At 41.9% G+C, this 23,093-nt stretch overlaps 1 long non-coding RNA gene across 19 annotated transcripts in view; it reads right to left on the minus strand.

The window, feature by feature from the left end:
- The window catches only part of LOC110127552 (uncharacterized), a 113,640-nt gene that overhangs the window by 28,615 nt on the left and 61,932 nt on the right, over positions 1-23,093 (minus strand). For 9 of the 19 annotated variants that reach the window (XR_011492883.1, XR_011492920.1, XR_011492929.1 and 6 more), the window contains exons 4-7: positions 21,146-21,208; positions 18,679-18,859; positions 13,694-13,817; positions 9,200-9,304 (exon numbers count right to left, since the gene is read on the minus strand). This is a non-coding gene — a long non-coding RNA (uncharacterized lncRNA). Of the gene's footprint in view, positions 1-7,702; positions 8,456-9,199; positions 9,305-13,693; positions 13,818-18,678; positions 18,860-21,145; positions 21,209-22,351; positions 22,408-23,093 lie in introns of those variants that run through there. The other 10 variants (XR_011492895.1, XR_002310815.2, XR_011492941.1 and 7 more) reach the window with 10 other exon arrangements.

A 23,093-nucleotide genomic window follows, 5' to 3' on the forward strand; every position in this document is an offset into this window, starting at 1 on the left:
TCAACACTGAGCCTTTCCATCTAGTTTATGATTAGCTCAACCAACTGAGTTAATAAGGCCAGCCAACCAAAGATCTCACTGATGACAGTAAAGACATATATACCAGGGTCTCAAAAGGCCTGAATCAGGAGTCTTAGTGACTTCTATCTGCTTCAAGTGGTCTTTTCCTATCCTGGCTGAGAATAATATTCAGAAGAAGTAACTGGCTTCCCTTTCCAGCTATGTCCTTTGCACTCAGTCACCCACCCTGGCAGATTTAAATGAGTCTTCACCTGCAAGACTGCCCTGCCCAGAACTGAAGGGGTGAAAAAAATTATTGTAGTCTGGACTGCCCATGAGCTATAAAAGAAGAGGGATTTCATAAGCAAAGTAGAAAATTTTAAATGTCATATCTATTCCATGAGAATGAGCTCCGTCCCACTTAGCACTGATGCCCATATGTAAAGTAAAATCCTGAACTAGCAGTGAGACTGGAGACTAGTGCGGAGATGAACTAGTCCCAGAGTGGGAGAGATGGGGTGCTCAAAAGTGCTACAGAAATCCCGGAAGAGGTCAAAGCCAGGGAAAAAGCCTCAAAGAAGCCCTCCTTCCTTGGATCTAGAAGCCAATGGTTTCTGTGGCCATGATGGCATCACCCATTTCAACTGGAGGAAAGGAGAAGAGGATGTAAAAGTGGGAGAAATAATGTAGCATCCCTACCTTCTTCTCCACCTGGGGCTCCACTCCAGATCAGAGCTGGCCTTATGCAGACACACAGTAAGCAATCAAACACATGATGTGATCCCAGCAGAGACACGGATGAGTAGCAGGTGCTCAGAGGACATCTGTTGAATGAGGAGCCCCAGGAGAGGCTTCCCTACCCAAGAGAATTTTTCTCACTGTCACATTACCTTCACCTAGAATTCCTTCATTTGACATCCACTGGTTTGGGATAAAGCCTTGTACTTTCTGAAACTGTGCCCCACCAAACACCACATTCTGCCAGATTTTAACAAACATTCCTTCAGTCAAAGAAAAAAAAAGGTTCTTTAGTTAAGTCAGTCTAGAAAATGCTGTATTCTCTATCTCCCTTTTTGAGCTTTATAAATGCATATTAAAAGCTCTTCCTGAGGCAGAGGCAGCTGGAGAGTTAACATGAAACTCAGGACAAGGGCTTGGCCACGCCTAAGAGCTTTGTTCCAAAAGCACAGCTAAACAGACCAGCAAGACGTCCAATCAGCCCAAAGAGCAGCAGACAAAGTTCAGAGTAGTCAACACGAGGAGATCAGTGCATGGGCAGAACTCTACCTGCCAAAGCCTACCCGTAAGAAAAGGAGAAGGGACCCGGCCTGAAAGAGGCTGGAAAGCAAAGGCCACAGTCCCTGCGTTATAGTCCTGGACAGGGCTCCTCCGGGGAAAAGCCAAATTACAGGTCAAACGGAAGAGAGGCAGACACTAGTACACCAAACCTGTCACTCAGGGCATACGCCCAGGAGTCCCTCCCTAGGGGGGCACTGGCTTCAAAAGTCTCATAGTCAAAAAAAAAAAAAAATTCTCATGGTCAGCAGATCCAACTACGACTAGATCTTGCATGTGAGGCTGAGGTGGTTGGAGAGAGAGGTAGACGTGTGATATAACCAGAAATTTCCAAAAAGTTGTGCTGATTCCAGTAAGGAACATGATCCATACTATATCAAACTTTAGAAGGTGAAGGGTGGAGACCACTCTTGAGGCGGTCCTCTAGGGAAATGTGCCAAAAGAAGTAAGAACCTCAGAGGCCTGAATGAAGCCAAAAGTCTGATCCAAAGAAAATGCTCTGGAAATGTGAGTAGAAATGTGGATAGAGTAAAGTTGAAGCCTGAGAGTGAATGGCATCCATGAATTCAATTGTGAAGAGTTGAGAAAAACACTGAGATTTGAGCTGTCTGTCAGACTCCCTGGGATGTGTGGATTCCAATTACAAAGGCATTTTGCGAGCCTTTGTAAATGGTACATGAAAAATGAACAGTCAACCAGGAGTGAATTCAATCCAAAACAGTTAAAGATGTGACTCATAGGTGCTATGCTGGCATCTCTGACTTAGTTATTTTGGCTCCACAAGTCAGTGAACAAGGGGGAACTGCACCTTTGTACTGACACCCCAAATGCTTTGTCACTGCTTTGGACGTGGCTTATTTTACTTCCTGGTAAAGCCCGATCTCAGCACAGCTCATTGGGAAATCAAGACCAGAATCTGTCTATGACCAGTGGCCACAGAGGAAGCGCCCTACCCATGTCATCATCAGTGGCTTCTTTTGCACCACCATTTTACACCATTTCTGGGAAGCTGCTTCCTGCTTCCTAAGATCTGTGATGGCCTTGTCTGAGGACATCAGAGAAAACCACAGACTCAAAGGCCCTACACTCCTTATCACATTCTGCTCGCCAGCTGTTCTCCAGACAACACCATGACTGCACAGCCAGCATACTGGTGGGGAAAGCTCAAACCCAGCCCCTCCTTGAGCACGAGAGCCTCCATTCTCCCCACTCTCAGCATCTTGTCTTTCCTCAGGCAAAACTGTAAAGAACACAAAATGGTTCTTGGGGACCCAACTTCTCCTTTCAGGGCCTTCATCTCAATCTCAATTGTGAACCCTTCCCATCACTATGACTAGGGGCACAATGCTTTCTCCCCTCTGTCCCTGCCGTAGTCTAGTTCTCAGAAATCAATCTTAAGAACTCATTCATACTTCCACTTACATGACCAAGATGTTTCATAATCAAACCCTTTCCTGGAGTCTTTTCATTTTTAATAGGATCTCAAAAACCTTACATCAAGGGGAAAAAATGTCACTGGTAGAATTCCAAGCAATAACAAATAGCTGAGAAAAGTCTTTGAGGGGCAAGATGTATTCTTGGTGCCCCCTGAAATTATATCACTTGACAGACCAGCCCTGTCTCTTCTTATTTCATCACCTGACACTAAAGCTGTCTCCTCTGCCAGCCCAGAGGCCAGGCTCCCCTGGATCTGGGCCAACACTCACCGCCATCTGGTCTCCCTTGGAAAGGCAAAAGAGAGACACCTCTTGTTTACTCAGTAATAATTCACTGTAATAGTCATGTAACAGGTGCCACCAGCTCCCAATACATGCAGTAAGGCAACACCACACCCTCATCTCTGCCGCCATCATGGCTTATTCCCTAGAACACATCAACAGATTTTTTTTGGATGATAGCAAGGCCCTCTTAAACTGTACACCAGAGTTACCAGTGGTGTTTTGACAGTGTAAGTTATACTACAATGAAGACCTAAACATAAAGAACAAAGGCTTTTTTTAATCCTTCCCTACAGTCAACTGGTGACTTTCCCACATAAGTTGCTGCAGCACATCTATATACAGAACCTAGTCCTATTCTACAAACAGGGTACTCTGGCTAAACACGTCTAAACAAGCAGAACTGTGAAGTAAAGAAAGGTGGCATCTCCCCATCTTCTCTCCTTTCCCCACCCTCCTTTCTCAAATCTTGTCAGAGACAGAAGAGCTCTATGAAAATAGCATGGGCTTTGGAACTGGACAGACCTGAGGAGAATAAATCCTAACTCAGCCTTTTATTAGCTGTCTGACCTTGGGCAAGTTACCTAACTTCTTTGACTTTCAGTTTGCCCATGTGCAAAAATGGAGATAATATTTCACTGATTTGCATTATGATAACTAAATGAGAAAATACACAAAAACATCTAATTTACATATGGCTCTCCAGAGATACATTTGTTCTTCCCAATCTGGCTCAGTACGTACCTGGTCCCTTCATGTTCCTTTCTGGTTGTCCAAGGTGTGTGCCCCACACAAACTTTCCCTTCCTTTTCCTAAACCCCATCAAAGTTTCCATTCCTCACAAGAGCTGATCTAAATCACACTGCTAAAAGGAAAGCAATTCTGATAAAATGAAGTCAAGTAAAACATGGATGATAGTGCTGGGGTTCCTATATTAACTCTGTGGGGGATGTTTCTTCATTTAAAAAAAAGTAGGGACATGGAAATTCAAATGAAAAGGAGGACTTCTAATAATGAGACTCTCCTAGAGGACAGGAAACCAGAGTGTTGGCCTCTTTCCCTGAAAGCACAAACTCTGTGCTAGGGATGAGAAACCTTAGAGCTACAGAACACCATCTCAGATTGCTGAACGTCACACCTCACATCAACAGGTCCAGAATAGAACTTGGGAGCCCTGGCTACTCCTTCTGCTCTGGCCAGCACATACTACTTCCTTAGCCAAGAAGTTACGGAGGAGCTTTTTTTCCTAGGAGGTTTCCAACGCTATTTTAAACTCTACAGAATCAAGGAGTAACAGGATGTGATTACAATTATAGCCTTGAAACAGCCTATTTGAGGCCTGAGCTCCACTTCCAAATGGTCTCAACAAGGCCCATATTAATACAGGGGCAAGGTGGGCCTGCACCTTGACTTCTTTCTCAGTGATCTAGGAAGGAAGAACAAAGGGAAATTTCCAGACTTTCCACATCCAGAATCTTGAAAGCAGATTACATTTCATTTATTACAGATACCAGTTCAGTTCAGTCACTCAGTCGTGTCCAACTCCTTGCGACCCCATGAACCACAGCACACCAAGCCTCCCTGTACATCACCAACTCCCAGACTCCACCCAAACCCATGTCCATCAAGTCGATGATGCCATCCAGCCATCTCATCCTCTGTCGTCCCCTTCTCTTCCTACCCTCAATCTTTCCCAGCACCAGGGTCTTTTCCAATGAGTCAGCTCTTCACATCAGGTGGGCAAAGTATTGGAGCTTTTTCAACATCAGTCCTTCCAATGAACACCCAGGACTGATCTCCTTTAGGATGGACTGGTTGGATCTCCTTGCAGTCCAAGAACTCTCACGAGTCTTCTCCAACACCACAGTTCAAAAGCATCAATTCTTCGGTGCTCAGCTTTCTTCCCAGTCCAACTCTCACATCCATACATGACCACTGGAAAAACCATAGCCTTGACCAGACGGACCTCTGTGGACAAAGTCATGTCTCTGCTTTTTAATACGCCGTCTAAGTTGGTCATAACTTTCCTTTCAAGGAGTAAGCGTCTTTCAATTTCATAGCTGCAATCACCATCTGCAGTGATTTTGGAGCCCAGAAAAATAAAGTCAGCCACTGTTTTCACTGTTTCCCCATCTATCTGCCATAAAGTGATGGGAGCAGATGCCATGGTCTTAGTTTTCTGAATGTTGAGCTTTAAGCCAATTTTTCACTCTCCTCTTTCACTTTCATCAAGAGGCTCTTTAGTTCCTCTTCACTTTCTGCCATAAGGGTGGTGTCATCTGCATATCTGAGGTTATTGATATATCTAATTTACTACAATGAAAAAGAGTCAAGTGTAATCACTTGGCACAGAATGCTAAGCTAAGGACCTCCCTGATAGTGCAATGGATAAGAATCTGCCTGCCAATGCAGGGAACATGAGTTCAATCCCTGGTCTGGGAAGATTCTACATGCCACAGAGCAACGAAGCCTGTGGACCACACCTTCTGAGCCATCGCTCTAGAGCCTGCAAGCCGCAACTACTGAAACCCATACACTCTAAGGCCTGTGAACTGCTACTACTGAGCCCGCAACTACTAAAGCCCTTGCACCTTTGTGCTCCACACAAAGAGAGACCACCACCACGAGAAGCCCAGGCACTGCAACAAAGAGACAGCCCACTCACCGCAACTACAGAAAGCCCACGTGCAGCAACAAAGACCCAGTGCAACCAAAAATAAAATAAATAGAACTTTTAAAATGCTATGCTGACTCTAAATCCCAATTCAGCATGGAAATTCTCACTGTGAAGAGCCCTGCAGCAGTGTACATGTTCTATGTGACTTTCTTGGCAAGGCCCCAGGGAACCCAGAGCACTAGCCCAGGCTGGACTCTCAGTGGTCTGGACACCACTGGGCGATGAAAAGGGCTGGCTGGCAGGTTCAGCAGATGGAATTATGAGGAAATGAAGGTGAAATTCAAAGCCAGGGAAGGGCTGGTTCAGGCAGTATTACCTGACAGCACACGCTCAGGGAACTGGGAAAGCAGAAACAACAATAACGAATGTTTTAAATTATTTTCTATTCATCCAGGTAGTCATTATGGTAAATATCAAAATTTTGCTGGATTTCCCTTATACTTTGTTAGACTTCCTTATGCTTATTTTGTGCTTAATATTGTTTCTGAAATACATACTCAGGGCTGAAATTATACGGATCATCATAATCTCCCAATGAACATGAATCTAAGCGAACTCCAAGAGAAAGTGAAAAGACAGGGAAGACTGGCATGCTGCAGTCCATGGGGTCCCAAAGATTAAGACATGACTTAGCAACTGAACAACAACAACAGTAACAACTATAATCTTCCCATTGCTTAGACCTCTAAAGTTCTAAATCTGGTGCCTGGCTTCAGTATGAAGCAAGAAAAAGCAGGATTCCAAAACTTTGTGGTCAATATTCACTCCTTCATTCAATAAATATTTCTTGATGGGCTAATAAGTGCCAAGTCTTTACTCAGTCCTCGGATACAGCAGCAAACAAAACAGATACACAGTCTAGTAAGAGGAGCTGAGAATAAGATTAGGATCCAAAGGAAAAGGTCTATACGAGAAAACAGGCAGGATTCTGTGGCCAGCACTGGGACAAAGGGAGGAACCCTCTTCTGGGATGCCAGCAGAAGAGACCACGGCAGACGAGGTGCTGTTCAGGGAGATGAGCTGGGTCAAACAATGCCCTTATCCTCCCATTCCTTTTATCAAGGCAGAGAGCCACTGCAGTGGGTCGACTTAATCAAGAACAAGTGACCAGGGTCCTCACAGTGCTACCAAGAAGCTGCTCCTTCTCTGCTCACGGCCATAGACTGTGAGACGTAGCATGTAAACTATGTGTGAGATCCTGAAAGCGCCAAAGAAAAACAAGACTTGAGCTGTCTACTGGCAGGGATTCTAGGAAATACAGCAGGCCACAAACGGGAAGCATAAAAACACTTGCCAGAAGAAGTTTGGTGACCCTCCCCTGACCTATCACTGATACTTCCCTGACATTGCAAGGAAATGAAAAGTCTGATTTCACCTGCAGGGGTACGGCCAGGAAGAGACCTGCTGAAATCATCAGGCTTCAACCAAAAGCCTCCTGAGAGGTAAGCATTTCTGCTTTACAGTGGGAAGAGGGCGAGGAGGGGGAAATGCCACAGCCTGCTATGTTACAGAAAGGAGCCCTCTGAGCAGCTCAGCCCCAGCACTACCATAAGCGGAAGGCTGTAGTGAAGGTGCAGAGCTGATAATAACAATAGCAAAAAATACAATGAATGCCCAGGGATCAAAGCAGTGGCCTAAAGAGATTTCTGAGTATTTGACCTCTCCAGGCCTCAGTTTCCTTATCTGAAAACAGAGATGACAGTAAGAGCATGCATTGGTTTCCTAGAGCTGTCGTAACAAATACTACAAACTGGGTGGCTTTAAACAACACAAATTTATCCTCTCACAGTTCTAGAGGCTAGAAGTCCAAAATATAGGTGTCAGCAGGGCCACACTCCCTCTAAAGGCTCTAGGGAAGTATCCTTCCTTGCCTCTTCCTGCTCCCAATAGATGCCAGTAAACCCTGCCTACATCTCAACATGGTTGTCTTCTGTCTGTGTCGTCTCCCACTTGTTGTAATAACACCAGGCACTGGATTATGGCCCAATCAAGTAATGACTTCATAACTTGATTATATCTTACAAAGACTTTATTTCCAAATAAAATCACATTCTGGGTGGATACAATTTTTAGGGGAACACCATATAACCCAGTACAGAGCACCTACCACATCAAGAATTTATAAATGTAAGGTGCTTAGAGCAGTTCCTGGTACATGCCATGTATGAGTTAGCCACCTTTTGTCATCATCTCTGGCAGATAGTAGCTGCCATGAAATACGTGGATGCTCTGTTGTGTATGAATCACCCTCCTTCCATTTTGAGTCAGAGGCAAGAAACTGGATGGGACGAGAGTTCCAAAAAGAGCAGATGAGGACAGAGCTAGAACATGATGGGTGTACTACCACTCAACAGCTCCTCAACTAATACCCTATCAATATACCTAGGCTGGAGGGAGGAAACACCTGCTACAGTTACATGTTTTTTGAATAGAACTTATCATTCCAAATTAATAATAGCCCTATCAAAGCAGTCTCCAAATAAGGATCCACTTAGGAGGAGCTTCCAGAGCCAGGAGAGATGCTACACCAGTGAGCCCAGCAGCTTCATCACATAGTCAACTGAATTCTGATCCCAAACTGCTTTATACAGCAAATTCATCCCAGAGTAATGCAGATCCGGGAACTTCCCTGGCAGTCCAGTGCTTAAGACTCTGTGCCTCTATTGCAAGGGGCATGGCTTCAACCCCTGGTCAGGCAACTGAGATCCCATGCATGGCATGTGGTGTGGCTGAAACGATATACAATGAACCAAAGTGAAACGAGCTGAAACAAAACAAAATAAAATGGAGGTTTGCTATTTGCTATAGCTAGGATACCTTACTTTCAAATTAGGGGAGGGGAGAATAGATAAAAGGCTCCTGTTCTTACTCCTTCAGTAAAGGGGTTTGGGACACTACTAAAAAGAAAACAGAGCCAGATCAACTACTATCTTCATATCAAAATAAACTGCAGACAGATCAAAGATTGAAAGATTTAAAAATACATATCCATACAAAGTACTCAAAGACAATAACTGTTTTTATAATTTTGAAGTTGGAAGAATGCCTTTTCTAAACTTGGTCTAGCAGCAAATATATTATAAGGGAAAAGATTATCTTTGACTACCTGAAAACGTCAAACTCTTACAAACAGATAAAAAAATGCACAAAGGTGAAAAATGAAAGACAAACTGGGAACAATATCTGCACCATATACAACTGTGAACACTTGAGCTCTTACAAATTATTTAAAAAAATACTAGTAGGAAAATGTGCAAAGGACATGACATGAATGAGTGATTTAAAAAACATATACATCTGCCCAAAAGATACTGGATTTGTATTTATAAAAGATGTTTAATCTTTAATATTCACAGAAATGTACACTAAATCATATTTATTGCCATGTCTCAGTTACTATTCAAAGCAATTTACTTGGACTAACTGATTTATTTCTCATGAAACAGGTGCCATCATTAACCCTACTTTACCAAAGATGAAAGGGGGACAGAGAAGTTAAATGACTTACCCAAGGTCATATAAGAAGTGGCTGAGTCAGAATTCAGTCCCCATCAGGTTAGCTCCAGAGTCACAGCCTCAATTACCACATTACAGTGACAAGATCACGTGTCATCTGTCAGGTGAGGAAAACAAAAAACACACAAGCCAGAGTTACTGATGATATGGAGAAACAGGCAATCCCATGCACCGCTGGTGTTAACATTCTTAAGTGTAGTTTGGCTCCATGAACCAACATTTTAACTGTGCATATCCTTTAACTCAGTCATTCCATTTCTTGAAATTTATCCGAAGAAGATACATCGACAAGAATATAAAGATTACGTACCAAAGTATTTTCTAAAGAATGTATATAATACCACAAATATTACAAATAAAAACCTCAATGGGCATACCAAAAATCCAACAAATTCATTCAACAAATATTTATTGAGCACCACCTGTATACCTGGAGCTGGTACTAAACTATAGGTACAGAAAAAGTAGATTAAAAAAAAAAATCCTTATTTTCATGGAGCCTACATTCTAATGAAGGGTGTTAGGCAATAAACAAGAAAAAAAAGTAGTATAGCATTTTGGGCTAAACGTTATAAAGAAAAGTAAAGGAGAGAAGGGAGAGGGTAAAGGAAGGGGGATTGTTACAACTTGAAGAGCATTAGGGAAGGCCCTGCTGATTAGAGATGAGATAAACAGATTAAATACTAAGTAATATGCACTATGGTATATCCACACGTGGAAATATAATTCAGCCATTAATTCTATGTTTACTGACATGAAAAGACGTCTATAACACACAATCCAACAAAAAAAGATTCTCACTATACACAAAAAATAGTTAACTATGTAAGGTAATGAATGTGTTAACCATATTGTGATAATCATATCAAATCATTGCACTGCACACCTTAAACATACACAATGTTATATGTCAATTACATCTCAATGAAACTAGGGAAAAAAAGGAGAAAAGGATTACAGAACAGTTTTAAAGAAGAAAAACAGTATTAAGGTATGGATCCATTCATGTGAAATTATTAATACATGTGGCAACATAGTTATGCCCTAAATGGGAAAGAAAACAACACAGAAAAAGGTTGATAATACAAGCAATGGTCTAGGCTGAGTGACAGATAAGTGGTACAGGCAGCATATGTTTGTTCTCCCACCTACTCATTCACCCTCCTCTGCACACCTACTCTTTGATCCAGAAAGGATTATAAGGACAGCAGATCCACAGAGTCCCACAAATTCATTATTTCTCCTTGTCCTCCTGCTCTTCCGAGAAGCCAGGACAGTGATAGTGTGAAAGGAATAAAAGCTTAAGATGAAGAAAAGCTGAGAGGTCATAACATGGATGGAGGGAAACCCCCAGAGATTCAGATTCCTCTACCTCAGCACACGGGAAACATCCCGGGAGGTGTATTTCCTCCCTGCAAATCTCTAGGATTTGAAGCAAGTCTATCTGATTTAGATTCTCTAGTCCAGCTCCTACTATACCCCAAATGCCTTGCAGGGCAGCCAAGAGCAAGACTGACTCATTCATAGGGCAGTAACAAGCCACAGTAGGCCAGAACACTGCCCCTGGCATACCAGTGCCCACATCTTCCTCGGAGCAGAAAATGACACAGAGCTGAGCCCTTTTTGCCCCCTACTTATCCCTCCCTCCATGCCTGGACCCAACAAGCTACCCTGGCTATGCTGTGACACCCTAGAGATAAAGACTTCCCCACTGAGATTCTCAGGCCAAGTTTCCACCAAGAAAGCTGCCCGAGGTGACCAGCCATGCCAGTGTGATAGGAACATTTTCAGCTGGGATGCAGTTTCGAGTATATCCATAGGTCCAGATATTCTGCTCTCAAATATGTGGAAGCAGAATATACTTCTGGTTTGAGCATAAAGCCACAAATAAGAAACAGGCAACTTCCTAAAGGTGGAATCCATGTTGCTCTTCCCTATTTCTTTAGCCTGAGGGTAACCATGGAGGCACATGAATAGAGATAGGGGACTTAGGGAAAGATTTGACTATTTCAAAATATTTCTCAAACACTATCTGTCACCTCTTGGATACCTACTCTGTGCTAGGCCCTATGTTAACAGCTTTCATATACTTAAACCAAAAACGACAAGTTACTTTTATCAAACATTCCTATTATATGCTACTAAATTTAGACACTTAAGGGACATACAGGCCCAACTACCGAGGTGATAGCTGAATATCCACACTTGAAATTAGGTTGAGAGTAAAAATCTGAGACTCTCCTCCAAGCTACAACACAGAAGAATCACTAGAATCACTATATTACTACTATCAGGCCACAGCCTCAAGGCCCCATTCCAGCTTCTGCTCCCTCTCCTGGGGTTTCAGAAGGTAACATCACACACACACACACACACATACACACACACACACACCCCTTAACATCACACACACACACAAACATACACACCTTAAACACATTTAGTCTGCAAGTGGAAGAAATTCTTCACTAGTGAAGAGTGTAAGGTGAATCAGAGAAAAACCAAAGCAATCATCTCTTCAGCAGAAGAGTCTCTTTCTCTCTTTATCTACCTCTCTCTAGTCTTTCCTGAATATGCAGTTATTGAGCAGCTTCTATTATGCTTATCGCTATAGGATATAATCATAAGACATGCCTCCTGCTTGCAAGAATTTACTCTATTTAGAAAGACAAAATCAACACACAAGAAACCTGTCATTGAAAAAGGCAACTCCAATGTATATGTAAAACTGAAGCAGACTGGCAGACACAGAAGACAAACTAGTGGTTACCAAAGAGGAGAGGGACAAATTAGGGGTTACAAACTACTATGCATAAAGCAGATAAGTAAAAAGGATACAGTGCATGGCACAAGGAATTACAGCCATTATAATAGCTATCTTAAAATGGAGTATAATCTGCAAAAATAATCACTATGCTGTACACCTGACATTATATAATATTGTAAATCAACTATACTTTAATAAAGAGGGGAGGAGCACTAAGATTTACAGTGCAAGAGTGGTGCAAGTAACACAAATAGAGGGGTAAATGATGTTAGACAAATGGTACACATAGGTATCTTCAATTTCGAGCACAATCTCCCCTTTTTTTGTCCTATTCTTAGTAGAAATGTGTCTCACTTCAATAAAAATCTGAAATACAAAAATCCAAGACATAAAATTGGGAATCATTCACTAGAAAAAAGGATTTCTTTGCTGTAAAGTTTAAGACAGACAAGATAGTAAATTTTATGTGTTTTCATCACATTTTTTTAAAAGGGCTATATATATAGAGGTTAAAAATTTCAGCAACACAGTAAGATTAAAAAACACAGAAACAAACCTCCAGAGGTAGTCTGTTTATAGGAAGTATAGAGTCCTCTCCTTTTTTCATACAAATACCTAGCATGCCATAAACTCTTATCTTGCTAGATTTAGTTTTCTCTTAACAAGACCTCAGAGATTGCTCCGTATCTGTGTATGTCTGTGTGTGCACTTGTGTATGAGAAGGTGGGTATTTCTTTCTAACTGCTATAGAATACGGTGCTATCCACCGTATCAACTAGTCCCTTATCAACATACAGTAAGGTATTTTTCATCATAATATGTTAAAAGGCTTTGCACACCAATTTTTACACATTTTCCCCCTCAACAAAAATGTTCAGATTTCACCCTTCATAATACTTCCAAGAAACTGTGCTGTGTGCTAAGTCGCTTCAGTCACGTCCAACACTGTACGATGCATGGGACTGTAGCCCGCCAGGCTCCTCTGTCCACGGGATTCTCCAGGCAAGAATCCTGGAGTGGGTTGCCATGCCCTTCTCCAGGGGATCTTTCCAACCCAGGGATTGAACCCACATCTCTTATGTCTCCTGCATTGGCAATCGGGTTCTTTACTACTAGCACCACCTGGGAAACCCAACTATGAATGATAACTGACATTTGCTTTAGTTTGAATTTAACAGTGCTTCACTTAGGCTCATCTCTACTAGGTTGTATGTTATGGTTGTCACAAGCAATCACCAAAGATGTGACTGATGAACAAATGGAATACACACACCATCCTCTGAATAATTTGTTCATACTTCATTCTATCACCTATCTTTATAAATGGTTTGTCAATGATACAGCAGTCCTTCCTTATCCGTGTGGGATACATTCCAAATCTTGGAACCATGGACAGTACCGAACCCTATATATACTATGTTTTTTCCTATGGCATGCACAGCGTAGGTATGCTGAACTAAAGGGTGATTCATATCCTGGACAGGAAGGAGAAGGATGGCACAAGATTTCATCACATTACTCAGAACATGCAATTAAAAACTTATGAATTGTTTATTCCTGGAATTTTCCATTTAATATTTTCAGACCTAAAGTAACTGAAACTGCAAAAAGCAAAACCTCTGATAAGGGGAAACTACTTCTACCTTTTACTGTTTAATGATCAGAAAATTAAAAATATACATACATACATACATACATACACACACACACACTCATTACCTAAGTAATTTTTTCTGAAAACACCTCCTTTGGGACTTCCCTGGTGGTCCAGTGGGTAAGACTCCGAGCTCCCAATGCAGGAGGTCCAAGTTCAGCACCTGATCAGGGAATGAGATCCCACACACTGTAACAAAAAAAAATCCCATATGCCACAAGGAATATGGAAGATCCTGAGGCTGCAACTAAGACCCAGCACAGCCAAATAAATAAATAATTAAAAAAATAAAAAGAAATAAAAAGAAAAAAAGAAAAACACCTCCTTCACTTCAGAGTCTCTGAGTCTGCTATTTGGTGTCTTTTAGAGAAAGTACAGTGAGACAGAATGACTGAGGGCTCTACAGACTCACAGGGTTTGAATCTCAGTTATTCCAAATTAATCCACTTCTCAGAGCCTCTGGTTTGTCATCTGTAGACCAAGGGCAATGCCATGTATCTCCCACATAAGGAAAATCATACAGGGTGAAAAATCCATTCAAGAGGACCAAAGTACTTTCTCTATTGAATTAGAACTGCCTGGGGAAGTCTAGGAATTGCTCAGAGAAGCAGTAAGCAACAAGAAGGAATGATCAGTCAATGAGAGAAAGGGTGCCTCTGGCAGAGGTAATAACACACATGCCAAGGGTAAGAACTGTGCAGAGCCACAAAGTACCAACACAGGTACTAATAAGAAGGTGAAAGGCAATTTAGTCAGCATGTCCTTATTGAGTACCTCTACACACTATGCACTGAAGACAGAATCATGAGCAAGAAGGTCCCTGCCCTCATGGAGCTTACAGTGTAGTAAGAAAGAAAAACGAGTAAAAAGCAATAAGTGATCCAGTGGAAGCAAACAGGGTGCTATGATAATAATGTTGTGTTGCTTTACATAGAGAGGGCAAAAAAGACCTCCAAAATGAGATAATGCTCAACTGAAACTTAAAGGCAAAGGATAATGAGGTGAAGAACAGGGTAAACAGTTTTCTAGGCAAAGGCCCTGAAGCCAGAGAACTGAAAGCAGGTGATGATGCATGCAGGAGGTAAGGGGAAGAAGGGCTTGAAATGAGACTTGAAATACAGGGAGGGACCAGATCTTACTAGGCCTTGTAAACCACAATTTGAGTCAAAATGTGCAAGACTTTATTCCAACCTGAGACATCTGGACTTGACTGTATAGGTAACACGAATGCAACAAGGGATTTAAAAGGAGAGACGAGGCTGGGTTGTTTTATAAAAGGACAGTAAAAGCTTTTCAGAGGATGGCTGCCAATAGGGAGTGACAACAACTTGGAGACCAAAAGACAGACTACATTAGGGCACGGTCACTGTGTACAGAGAAAGAAGCATCCCAGAGGCAAATCTGAAGTGTAGTTGGCAGCCTTCAAACTCTATGTTCCATCCTGCTTTCTCAGTCCAAAGCCTAAGTCCCCAGTATATTCCAGAGCTACTGACCTGCAGTCTACCGGGTCATTAAGGCCCTTTTACCAGGTAGAGTCTGCCTCACTGGGAATGTGTGCCTACCACCAGCAATGAGAAGATGAGGTACACAGAAACAGTTATCCACTGTCCCCACTGGATGACAGGTGACAGTCTAAGGTTCCTGGGACCTCAGGATCCAAGTAAAGGGTTCAAATCCTTTTCTTTCCCCTTTAGGGAAGGGGTAAGGGGAAGGTGGTCAAAAGAGTCTTCTAAGTCAGAGTTTCTCCAAATATGGTCTGTAGATAATGACTGGTGTCAGAGTCACCTAGAAGGCCAATCAAAATGCAGATTCCTGGTTACCACCCATACCAATTTAATCAGGATAGCAGGAGTAAAGACCAGGAATTTGCCTTTTTAATTTTATATTGGAGTACAGCCAGCCGATTAACAATGTTGTGACATTTCCGGGTGCACAAGACAGTGACTCAGCTGTACATATATATATGTGTCCATTCTCCCAGGAATCAGCATTTTAAGTAAGTATCCAACTCCTCAACACTTGCCTCCATGGGTAATTCTGGTACATTAAAGCCTCAAAACCACAGCTCTAGGAATAGGGCTAATAGAGGAAAGCTGACTGGCAATGTCAAAACCAAGGGACCGCATACAGCCAACACTCAAGCTGGGCAGGAAATAAAGTAAAAAAGGAGTCAGAAGGGCTTATGAAATTTGAAGACTTTGGGGAAAGTGGTGTTGGAGAAGACTCTTAAGAATCCCTTGGACTGCAAGGAGATCCAACCAGTCCATCCTAAAGGAGATCAGTCCTGGGTGTTCATTGGAAGGACTGATGCTGAAGCTGAAACTCCAATACTTTGGCCACCTCATGTGAAGAGTTGACTCATTGGAAAAGACCCTGATGCTGGGCGGGATTGGGGGCAGGAGGAGAAGGGGATAACAGAGGATGAGATGGCTGGATGGCATCACCAACTCGATGGACATGAGTTTGAGTAAACTCCGGGAGTTTGTGATAGACAGGGAGGCATGGCGTGCTGCGATTCATGGGGTCGCAGGGTGGGACATGACTGAGCAACTGAACTGAACTGAAAGCAGAAAATAGAAGGCAGGACATCAGAGCATGGAGATTAGAGAGCAGAGGAGTCAAAGACAGGTAGCACTCTTGGGGCAATCACTGACGATGGCCATGATCTCCAGCTGCCTTAGGTTGGGTTTTCCCAGGAAGCACTAGGAGGGGAGTGCAGAAGATTCATCTCACACAGACCAGCTGCCTGGGCCTTGGATGTATGTGCATACAATCACTCCATTCAACCATCATAAAGGGGACAACACCCCTAATCAGTAAGTACTGTTTCTATCCCAGTGATTCCCCTTCAGTATCCACCATGATGCCAGCTATTGGTCAGGCTGTAGAAGAGCATCAGGCTACACAGAAAAACAAACAGAACACCTCTAAAGGGTAATGACTAGCCCTACTCACCAAGATTCCTTACTTGGCACATCCGAGCCCTCTAACATTGCCATAAACTCTAAGACAACTCCAGGTAAGACACTTTGAAGCCCACTGCCTTCAACCTTCAGATCTTACCATCCATGCACACCCAGCCAGCCTTTCACTACTCTTTACTAGGCCTCACCAAGGGAGTCCCACCCTGTATTCTACACTCCCATGTCCCTCCTCAAACTTCAGAGAGAAATCCACAGATTCAGGTTAGGCAGGAAGTCCTGAACTCCTGAGGCTAACTCCTATGCTCAACTTGAAGGGAGGAGGTAGCCTGAAGGAGTGCTCCCCATACCTGAAGGGAGCACCCTCAGCCTACCAGAAGGGAGCACTGAGACTGCTGAAGGCTTCTGGACAGGAAACAGTAAAAATATGAGCGAGCTGGGCCTAATACATTTAAAAGAAGGGAAGGTAAGCTCCTGGGAGCAGAAATTAAAGCAGGGGCAGGGTGAGGTAAGATAGGATTTCTGGGGATTTGACTTTAAATAGTATATAAAACACAAAGCAATACAAAATTTAGTTCAAACTTTTATGTGTTAACTACCTGATCCTTCCTATAATCCAACAGCTGGTTTTACACTAAAGAAGTAACAATGCTAGAAGGTAATTTTAGTAATCCCAAAGATTATTTATGGCTTTAATCCTGAACTGCTTGCCCTGTCCCTTCTTACACTCCACCCATGATCCAGATTCTCTAGGTTTTTCACCTAATGATTCAGCTTTCAACTTCATCCTTGCCTCATCTTATTATCCCTAAGGCCTTTTGCTTCCTTCCTTGCTTGCTTAGGACTGCACTCCACTCTCAGCGATTCTGCCATCAAACACTCAAATAATCCACCTATTCAGATCCTGAACCTTGATCCTAGGTACTCATGCCCCCTTCATGGCCAAGTCCCCTTGGCCATGGCCAAGGATCGATAGGAGATACCCAAGCAGTGGCAGGGCATTTAAAGAAGCATGTTCAAGGCAGATTAAACAGCCTATGTAATGTCCCTACAGCAACAAAGCTTAACTGAAGAGACGGGATGAGGTGGGGAGGTCAAGGTAGAGAGTACACTATGGCAAACGATGCTGGAGAGACCAAGGATGGTCTTGTAAGACAAATGAAGCTCTTTTATCATTCTCTTAACAAGTATTCACTGAGTGCTTACAATGTGCCAGCCACTCTCCTGTTTTACTGCTGTAAATAAAACAGACAATATTCCTATTCTCAGAGAACTGACATTCCAATTGGTGGCAACTATAAACGAATATGTGACTACACTAGAAAAATATCACTTATTAGCAAGTGCTATGTAAAGAAATAAATAGGTGATGTCTGGAATGTACGTATATAAGTGGCTATTTCATAATCATTAGGTGGTCAGGGGAAAGCCTCTCTGAAGAGATGACATTTAGAAGTAGGTATCCAGGGACTTCCAGGTGGTCCAGTGGTTAACACTCTGCATTTTCAGTGCAGGGGGTGTAGGTTCAATACCTAGTTGGGGAACTAAGATCCCATATGCCACATGGCACAGTCAAAAATTTTTTTAAATAAAAAAAAAAAAAAAAAGTAGGTGTATCTAAATAAAAAGGAATGAGCCATTCAAAAATCAAGGGAAAAAGCACTCTAAGTGTGGTAACAGTACACACATGCAGAGGAGTTAGATCATGATCATTCTTACATTTTATAAAGATCACTCTGGCTGCAGTGTGGAGAATGGAATGGAGGTAGAGGAGAATAAAATCAAGACTGGAGACAGAAATGAAAGTGGATACATTAAGAGGAAGAAGCAGCGGCGAGTAACAATGATAATAGCTAATACTCACACAACACATTCTAGGTGCCTATCCACTGTTCTAAGCATTTTACATACATTAATTCATATAAATCCTCGCAAATATTGTATTTTATAAATTAGAAAGCTAAAGTACAGGACAGCGGCAAGGATGAAGAAAGCAACTGGATCCAAGAAATACTGGGGAGGACAAGTCCTACGACAGGCTGGCTGTCAGCTCTGGGAAGGGGAGGGAGGACCTAGAATGACTACTAGGCTTTGGGCCCAGCAACTGCATGGGTGGTGGTGCTATTTACCACGTGACAGGACACTGGAGGAGGAGCAAGAGGGGAAGAGCAGGAGCTGCATTCTGCTGAGTCTTCAAAACGTCCCAGTGAAGTTGTCCGTGTGAACAATTGGATAGTCTGGTCTGGAGAGAGATCTGGGCATCATCCATGTGCAGATGGTAACTGAAGTGGTCAGAGAGGCTGAGACCACCTAGAGAGTGTAGGAAGAAAAGAAAAGGAAAAAAAGGGCCTAGAAACAGAATGCTGACTTTTAAACCACAAAAAGTTCAATAAAAAATAAAAATTTTTAAACTACATAAGAAAAAAGAAAAACCAAAAAAAGTTTTAAAAAGGACAAAAAGAATCACTGACAAGAGAAAATTAGAAATACCTTAATGTCCCTCAATAGGAAAAAAGGTAAATAAAACAGAATACATCTAGTCTATGAAATACTATACGGCAGCCAAAAAGAATGAGACCTATCTTCATGTACCAATATGGAATACTGTCAAGGCACATTACTGAATCAAAGAAAGAAATACATGAATGATACATAAAATGTGACCCCATTTGTGTAAGTAAATAAAACACAAACATAGCACTTTAAATTTTTTCTGGGTTCATACATATGTATGAAAACACAAAGTCTGGGAGGTACATTCTAAACTGAACAGGTTGCCTCTGGGAATATAGAAATAATTGAAATAGGGGAGCAGGAGTATTTAAAATACCCATAATGTTTTGAAATTAACAGTTTTCAATATACTCATATTTTAATTCACAACAGAAAAAGGGGCTCCAAAACTGGAAATTCATACTTGTGTAAATCGTGGAAGATTTTAAATGTGGTATTATTTTGACAATGTTTTAAATTTTAGTCACATTTTACTCTGATGAGAATTTTTATCAAGATGTTGAGTTTTTGTTTTTTGAAACTAGTCTGTCGTAACATATAGTACATAATCATAGTATTTATTTTCTAACACTACTGTGAATGTGTAGACTTAAATTTACTGCTAAGAGAACAATTATTTGTAAAATAATATTAAATCCAGTATTAGCTGTCTATTTCAGACACTACTTGCAGAGATCTTTGTTACATTTTTTAAGGAATCACCCTCACTGTTGAAAGTAAATGTACTCTTCGTTTTGGTGCAGCTATTAGTGTTCTAATAAGCATGAAGTTATAAGGTGGTGGCAGCAGGAGGATAATTTTGATTCCACTGGGAAACTTAGGTTTTCATAAACTTATTGGGAAAATAGTTTTCCTTGTGCTGGTGAAGTTTCTTTTTGCTATAGTATCTTTCTAAAAGAAAAGTGTGAAGGAGAAATTGAAGTCTGTACCTTTCCTCAAATGACCAGCATTGTATTCATGAATACTGTGTATCTTCCAATGAACAGTGTGGAAGCTGTTCATTTTCCAATCTCAAGTAAAAATACTTTCAAAAACTTTTTTAAAAACCTACATGTTTTGATATTCTTAGATTATTATATTGTCTATAAAAGTAAAGGTCGATTTTTCAAAAAATAATGGGAATTCTTATACCTTCTTCTCAATTTTGCTATGAACCTAAAACTGATCTAAAAAAAATAACTCAGTTTTGAAATGCTGGAAAAGAGGGAGCCTACAAAGGACATCCTTTACTTCAAATACTAAACTTTCTGTTTCTTCCACCCTCGACTGGCCTTGATGTTTAAATCTTCCCGGCTTGCCATCTCTCCATGTCTTGAGAAGTTAACACCAAGCCCCCTAATTCCATGCTCTAGCCTGAATCCTTGGCCCCAGACCAAGTCTAGCCACAGATCCCCTAGACGGGGCCAGAACCCCTGGAGGAGGGTGAAACGCCTAAGTCCTAAACAAATATGAGAGAATGAGTGTGAAGATGCCAGCTTCAAAGACAGGGATCAGGTGGCCGTGCGGCCAGCAACAATCTCAAAACAGAAAAGGTACTTGAAGATCTGGAAACAGCTCTGCAGTGCTGGGGGATGAGGCTGGGGGACAGTCAGACAAAATCAGGGGATGCTGATTTTGCTGGTGTGAGACAAGCTGGAGATCGTCAGTTCCACTCATGAAGGTACCAAGCGAAGTGCAACAATATGATGGAAACCACATTCACAAAAGGAAGAGGGGAAGCTGCATTCTATGAAGGGGCTGGGGCATGGTGAAAGGTTGTCTAGGCATATCTAGAGGAGTCACTGCAGATCACAGCAGCAATTCCAGGAGGCACAGCATGAAAGTTCAGAAAATTTCTGGAACAGCAGAAAGAGACCAGGGACTTGGCTCCTTCCCGAAAAGAAAGTTCTACAAATGAGGAGCTAGGACACTGAAATAAAGCCTTTCCTTCTTCAATAAACCAAAGGCAGAGAAATCATGATAGATCTCTGGTGACTGTGCTCTTAACTTCCTAAGGATGAAAGACGATATATTTGGTCTACATGTTTTCCTGGCTACCCAAAGAGATGACACTGCCTAGGTCTTACCCAATAGCTGACTCACCATCAATTAGTCTCTATCACAGCCTGCTGTGCCTCACGCATCACAGTCACATACCGGACAACTCTGAAAAGAAAACAATCTGGTGTGAGCTGTCAAAGTCCTCTCGGTACCTGACCTCACCCTCTGGGGTAGGTTTCATTTCAAAACTGAAAGGGACTGAAGGGTTGGGGAAATCCAAAGATCAACAGAGCTCAAGAACAGGTGGTTCCCAGCAGAAAAGGGTACCATGCTGGAATTCAAAACAGAAACCAGGCCACAGATAAGGCAGTTTATAATGCCTGTCTCCAAGCCTTCAGATGCCATTTATACATTTTCCAATATTTACAACAGAGAATGACCATGATAATCCTACTTCTGACAACTAAACAGATAATTCTCCAAGTATTCAAAAAATTTCTTGGCTTTATTAAATTTTAGAGCTTTGGGGTATCTCCAACAGCTAGGGTATTGGGGGGATTTCTGAATTCTGCAGTCATTCACATGGGCCACACTTTAACAGTAAAGAATTCTATCACCTCCTCTTCCTTCTTCATCCCCTCATGAACCCTTGGAAAAACTCGTCCCACTAAAAAATCACCAATCAGTTCATGATGGCTCTCTCACTACAGCAATATTCAATACAATGAAAGTGTACCTCATTGAAAGAGTCAGTTTATTTTCTTGAGCTTCATTTTAACTACCTGAATGACCCTTAGGTAAGTCACTTAACCTTTCTGGGCTCAGTTTCTTCATCTACAAAGTAAGAGGGTTGGGAACAGACACAAGGAAAGCAATAAAACTTCCCTTAACTGAGAAAAAACAGTTTTTTAAGTCTAAAAGGTTCATCAAGTAGCAAGCAGAGTTTCTTTTTTTAAATATCATATCTAAGTCTATCATGATAAAACACTAAGCATGAAGAAAAAAACTAACTTTCAAAGAGAAATGGCTATTACTTACAAAGGGAAAAGGATCCTATTGACACTGGACTTTTAATCTCAATCACTAGAAATTAGGCAATAGAAAGCTGTATACTTTGTAGTGTGTGTGCCCAGTTACTCAGTCTTGTCCAACCCTTTGCGACCCCATGGCCTGTAGCCCACCATGCTCCTTGCACATGGAATTTTCCAGGCAAGAATACTGTAGTGGCTTGCCACTTCCCACTCAAGGACATATTCCTGACCCAAAAGTTGAATCCACGTCTCTTGCATTGGCAGGCAGATTCCTTACCACTGCACCATCTGGGAAGCCACACTTCGTAGAGACTAGGACTAGTATTCAAGAATCTTTAAAAAAAAAAAAAAAAAAAGAATCTTAAACCTAGCTAACATCATTCACACATGAAGATACAAGATACACACACACACAAAGTAAATAAATAAATGGACCTTGAAAATAGCATCTAGGCCCCTTTTCTTAAAAAAAAAAAATCACTCAAAGTGTCCTAGTCAAATTAATATTTAAGGAACTTCTTCCCTGGTGGTCCAGTGGTTAAGATTCCATGCTTCCACTGCAGGGGGCACAGATTTGGTCCCTGATATAGGAATGCTGGGCAGCGCAGCCACCCCCCTCCGTAATATTTAAAATTGAATCAAAGCTGAGAAAGACAAAAAATATGTGAGACATGTTTCTTCTCCCCCCATGCAAAACCATTTAGTGAAATTTACTAGGTGACTTCTTTCTGATGGTGTTTCCAAGTACAAACAGAAACTGTCCTGTACACAACCCTCCCTGACAGTCGGGTTTGCGAGTTGCTCATCACCTAGTGGCCTGACGAAGTAAATGCAGTTTCATCAAGTGCCCGGATAAACTTCCCGACATTTTGTGATCTCTGGCAGTATATACGGGGACCACAGCCTGATGGCCTAGAGATTCTGAGTGGAGAATTGCAAACCTGCCAGACTCACAGTGAATTGAATAGATTCAGTTCACTATCCATTCGTGCTCCAAGAATGTGGGAACGGCCCACATT

This window comes from Odocoileus virginianus, chromosome 2 (genome assembly GCF_023699985.2).
Source record: "Odocoileus virginianus isolate 20LAN1187 ecotype Illinois chromosome 2, Ovbor_1.2, whole genome shotgun sequence".
NCBI classification, from domain to species: Eukaryota; Metazoa; Chordata; class Mammalia; order Artiodactyla; family Cervidae; genus Odocoileus; species Odocoileus virginianus.